We start from the raw sequence: 6,127 nt of genomic DNA on the forward strand, positions 1-6,127 counted from the left end.
CAAGACTGCTTTATGCTAAGTTATCTAAGTATGATTTTTGGTTATAGGAGGTGAGTTTTCTAGGTCCTGTAATTTCTAATGGAGGTATAAAGTAGATCTATCTAAGGTAGAAACTATGCTTAAGTAGAAGATACCAAAGTTAATTAGTGATGTTAGTAGTTTTCTTGGGTTAGCTTATTATTATAGGAGATTTATTGAGAAAATTTCTAAGATAGCATTACCTTTGACTAGATTGACCAAGAAGATAGAATTGCCTTTGTGTGGGATACACTACTACAAAAGTAGTAATCTAAGTCGCTCAATCTAAGTCAGTTTATTAAAAAACGATGTAAAATAAGATGCGGTGGCATTTTTGTAAATAAAAGGAATGTAATCTACGACGGTTTAGACAATACCCGTTGTAGAATAGTCTACACAAATATATCTACGATAATTTATAGTAAAACCGACTTAGATGTTAAAGTGATCTACATCGGTCTTTATGTTAAACTGACTTAGATGGTGACCCAAAAATAACCTCTCGCGCGTTCTCTCTCAATTCATGCGAGCCCTTCAGTCTCCCAGCCACATTCTCTCTGGCCTCCACCTCCTCCGCCCTCCACTCCTGCGCCCTTAACCTCCTATTCTCTATTTCCCTAACTCACTGACTAACTCTCCTTTTCTCTTTCTCTTTATCTCGCAGGACGTTGCCCCTTCCGCTCACTTCCTCCGCCCCAATCGCTACCTCACCGCTCTCAAGCTCGATTCCGCCATAGTCTCTGTGCAGCCGTCGGAGAAAACAGAGAACCTTAGCCACTGCAGAGAGAACCTTGCGTTTCGTCTTGCGGAGGTGTTCCCATGACTTTGCTCTGTTTTGTTCTTTGTTTGAGACTCTTCTGGCCTTTTCTTCTTCTTTGTTCTTTGTTCTCTGTTTTCCCTAAACCCTAAACATTAACAGTATGTTTGGGTTGGAGTTGAACTCCCAGAAACTAGGGCTTATTTTATACTGTTTTGGGACTTGATGATGATGAGAATCTCTCAGCTAATCAATTAAATGCTTCATAGTTTTTGCATCATTTGTCTATCTCTATTAAAGTATGAGGATTTGGGGTGTTACATGTAGGTAACTGTGTTCTGCTCCTGGCGGTTATATTCACTGTCCTTGTGTTAACTAATCATATTAACCGCATATTGTCTTCTTCTCTGCTGACTTTATTGCTATCCATTTCTCTTTTCTGCTTCTAAGAAGTCAAGTTCTTTTGTTTCTTTTTTTTTTTCTTTCTTTTTTTCTTCTCCATGCTTCTATAAATATTGTTTATATTGTGCAAGGATGCATTGATCTTCCTGTGTTTTCTCTGCTTTGCTTGGTGTGGTTTTGTGTTATATGTTAATTTGAATCTTGGAGTATAGATGTGATTTATTGACCTTGTTGCCTCCTGTTTGTGTCTACTTTTTTCCTTTTTTTTGTTGATAATTCTTTGGGAAGGAACTCATGTTTATAAATATAATTATAACTGGCACATGCATGTCAGCTATTGCAACTCCTTCGTACTGAGTTTAATTTATACTGATAAAGAAAAACTGACGCATGTGTGTTTCCCTGCACTTGTCAAACTATTTTTCAATCCTTTCTTGGCGTGTGAATGTGAATATTTGTTGGAGCTTGTCAATTATAAATGTATCTCTGTATATCTGACTGAGCTAATGCTCATCTCGTTTTAAGGTTTTCTTACTTTCTAGTTTCTTCAATTTGCCAGCCAAACAAGAATGTAGTTTTGTTCTTTAATTGCAAGTTACAAGTTTGCTTTTGATTATTTCTTTTGTAAAGGGATTCTTCAGAGCTGGTTTAAATCTGTTTTACCATGTTGGTTCGTTTAAATCACTCAGTAATAGTGAGATTATCATGTTTCAATCATGGAGTTATTAACAAAATATGTATTGCTTGTGTGGGTTTATTAGTCAATCACATAATCGTAATTATTATCATGCACAACAACCCAATGACTGGTTTAAACATTTTATGATTGACTAGTTATCAGGATAACAAATTAATTTACCAATGCATATCGGTGCCCTTATATTTATAATTAATGGATTGTTACATCATAAAGCTGTTACTTTTATAAGTATTTGATTTGATTTGGGATTGCAATTGTAACCAACCAGGCTTTCCAAGGCCTTTTGATTTGATGGATTGAGTCGTAGTATGTTCTGACCAATTCGTATTATATCTTTCTTTCGTAGGAATTTCATTCTGTGTTTTACAGTTTCACAATTCACAGTGATACTCTTTCTCTCACCACAAGTTAAGAAGGTTTTTTTTAGTTCTTAAGCTTTTTTATCAGTGTAATTTTATGAAGGAGCTGTTACGCTAATGCTAACCAAAGAAAATCTAGTTTCACAATTTTGACTGCTGCAACTCAATATACACTCAAAATACTGTACCTATGTCAGACTGTTAGGACAAAAATGCCTTCAATTTTAAGTCCAGATTTGTCCATGATAAGCCGAATTAGTTCTTCCCTCTTACTCATTTTCAAATTTATTGGCATAGTGATATGCTAGAGACATAAAACCAATATTGTGCTCTCAGTAAAATCATTTGGTCTCAATAATTTCTGATTTGTGGTTATTGAGAGATCTAATAGTTTGATAACAAAAAAATCGGGTTCTCTTTACTAATAATAATAGTTTGATGCAGCACTTGGATTTTGAACCAGTTCAAACTGAACGGCCAGGGGAGTTAATTGCTTACTACAAAATTGCAAGTAAGAGTTTTCTTCGTGTTTTGCAAGGGGGAGGGGTTAAGTCATTTTGAAATTAGAAGAGGGGATGCGAAGGGGATTCAACATGTAGCATCGACTTTGCCATTCTAAAACATCTTCCATCCTTGTAATGATAGTAAGAAAGAAATAATTTAGTCCTTAAGACATACCAGAAAAGAGACTTGAATATATCTTCCAATGGAGTACTAGTGGCCGTCCTTGGTAAGAAGTCATCCTGATCAAGGTAAAGAATGGTCAACTACAAAGTAAAAGTTTCAATGGCATCAAATATGATAAAGAAAGACTAGATTTGTAATGCAGCTTATGCTTAAAGCAACTAGGATAAAATTCTATATTATCATAACATATGTAGCAAGTTTAAGCAATATACAACTTATAAGAATAAATCATCTAATAATTGATTATAAAACAGTCTTCATCAAAATATTTGACCTGTATTTAGAAGACTAATATTCATGCAAGATCTCCATATAACTATTTCTCTCTTAACACTTAAATGGGTTCATTCATCTCTATCACTAAAAGTTGTTACTATGGATGTGGTGGCTTTCAATATAGAGACACCAACAAACACATAGCCTTCCAACACATGAAGTTAGCTGAACTGTTAAACTATGAAACTTGAAGATGTAAGTTATCATTCACAAAAAAAGAAACATTTATGTACAGGAATCTGTAGCTGTGAGTCTGAGATAAACTGACAACATATTATCCAAAAGATAAAAATGCAAGTTAGGGATTGTAATTAGAGGTTACTCGCTCCAATTCTGAATATAAACAACAAAAAAATAATTCACACTAAGAAAGTGAATTAATATTGTCTAATTGCACTAATCCTATTTTTAAAAAAATATCCTAATTTCTTAAACTACCCTTCCTTGAAACTTGATATTAAGAATAAAAAGGATCACTAAAAATACTATTTCAATTAAATGAAGGGGTATTTTGGAGATGGTAGTATTAAATAGAGTAAATTTAGTTAAGATTTATTTATGTTTGAGAAACAAACATGTTTTTTGTTGCTTATATTCAAAACTGGAGGGAGTATTGAATTTGGATTGAAACACTATATTCATTTTTCTTCCATTTACCTTGTTTATTATAAATCTGTAGCAGTTGTATCCATTCAAGTCAGAAATTCACCACATTCAAATTTTCACTACTCATTGCAGAATGTTACATCAAAAACAGGTAATGCAAAACAAACTACCTTCTATTAACAATGTTAGATTTTTTCCTGCATGGCTGCCACTGGTTGGAGTTTGGTTTATAGAAAGGGTTGGATACTTGAGCGAGTGTAGACTTAGTCTGGTGTAATTTATATATGCTTTAGGTGTTCTAGATTTGGTAAGGAATTAGTCAAGGATTTACACAGGATTTTTTGGCCATCATCAATGTAAAAAAAATAATAAAAGATTTGATAACTTGCTTGCAACACAACAGAGTTGACTGATAACTCTCTCTTCCATCTCCTTAATTGTCCAATTTTTGTTGTATTATTTTTGTACAAATAACAGACAAATATAATTTATCCTCAAGAATAAATTAACAAGACATAGTGAAAAAAAAATTATTATAGTTTTTCACATCCTTATCTGTTTATGCCATTGTCACCTTTATCTTTTGTCCTTTTTCATATTATGAAAGTATCATTGCAGGCTGTTTTGTTTTATATTTTGTATATTTATGAAATTCAACAAATATAGGAGTATGTAGTAACAATCTAAAAAAAAGACATGAGAAGAAGATTTGTATCTAAGGTTAGGGACAGAAGAAGCAGGGCTTTTTGTGGGAAAAGTGAATTAGGAGGTGTGCGTCCTTGTTGTCGACCCTTTTTGCTTCTTCCTTCTAACATTATTCTGCGTTGCCAAAATCCCAAATATGATCCACGTAGTACCTTCAGAGTCAAACATGCTTTTGCTTCCTTCACCCTACTTTGTTTTATCACCATCATGCTCATGCATGCAGCATGCATATGCTTTCACTATTATTATTATTATTATACATCACCCTACATGTAGTAACAGACTTACTTTACTGTTTGCCGCTAAAGTAAACGCCTACTTTAAACCAAGAAATAAAATAAATCAATGTACTAGAATAGGATCTGAGGTGTAATTTTTTTTTCTGGATGAAGAAAGAAACAAATGTGTAAGCATGCATAGTAAGTTAAACATGTATAGTAATTGTAATTAGATAACAATATGATACTACTTTACATTGTCTTGATATGGTCCATTTTTCTTATTTCTTGTATGGAAAAATAAGTTAAAATTTAATAGTTATGCCCTGACAATATATAAACACAGCTAATTACATATCATCAATTAGTATGATTTTTTTTAATTATTTATTATATAAGAGTCAATACTTAATAATTAATGATTGAAAATAAGAATATAAAACTAGACATAATGTAATTTGTGATTAAGTTAAAGAAAAGTAGAATATGTAAGTATAGAGTAGTAGAGTGGAGGAATAGGAATAGCATAGAGGGGGAGGAGAAGTGTTCTCCTAAAGCAGTGACTTTGGTCATAACATATTCTTGAATTTTCTTTGCAGAACCCATGACATAAACATAGAATTTGGCCACGTACATGTTTTGAATAGTATTACATTTAAAAATATTGTTAATTTCTTTTAATGCTTATTATGATGTAACTAATATATGATGTATATATGTTGCAGCTTTTTGAAGATGCTACACCATTGGAAGAAACCAAATTGGAAGACATTCAGATTCATTGGGGAAATTTCTTTTTAGAAAAATTTAGAAATAGATCATGTTGAAAGGTTTAGTATTACATGTAAATTTAGAAATAGGTGAATGTGGCTTTAGCATTAGGCGGCTAAGTACATGTCTAATGTAGTATGACCTAATTTTTTTGAGCTTCTCTTCTCTTTGTAAGAAAATACTCCTTTTTGGATCTCATATAGGTCTGTCTTGATTTTTGAGTATATGGCTTCTTTAGTATTATTTATTATATAATGATAATGATGTAATTGAGTCATTCTTATAATGATAAGGATCTCATATTCGCCACTTTTGGTTTATGTTGGATTTTGATGTGGCTTCTCTCACATTGGATAATTGGATTAGTTTTATTAAATTAGTTTTTACATATTTATAATTTAGACAGTTTTATTTTAAAAATTAACCTAATTAAAAAAAATATAATCTACAACGGTTCTACAAAAAAACCCACTTAGATGTGTGTTAATCTAAGTCGGTTTTTGAGAAAAACCGACTTAGATTTACACATACATCTAAGTCGGTTTTTGTCGAAAACTGACTTAGATCAACACATACATCTAAGTCGGTTTTTACATAACCGACTTAAATATGTTCATTCATCTATGTC

The 6,127-nt window shown here is 32.3% G+C and overlaps 1 long non-coding RNA gene across 1 annotated transcript; it reads left to right on the forward strand.

Moving 5' to 3' along the window:
- The first annotated feature begins 477 nt into the window (after nucleotides 1-477).
- Nucleotides 478-5,723, forward strand: LOC145955775 (uncharacterized). Its single transcript, XR_014432469.1, has 4 exons — nucleotides 478-829; nucleotides 2,681-2,747; nucleotides 3,879-3,956; nucleotides 5,454-5,723. It is a non-coding gene; the product is annotated as an uncharacterized LOC145955775 (long non-coding RNA).
- The last annotated feature ends 404 nt before the right edge of the window (nucleotides 5,724-6,127 follow it).

The sequence above is a fragment of the Cajanus cajan genome, chromosome 3, assembly GCF_000230855.2.
Source record: "Cajanus cajan strain Asha chromosome 3, NIPB_CcT2T_4, whole genome shotgun sequence".
Lineage (NCBI taxonomy): Eukaryota > Viridiplantae > Streptophyta > Magnoliopsida > Fabales > Fabaceae > Cajanus > Cajanus cajan.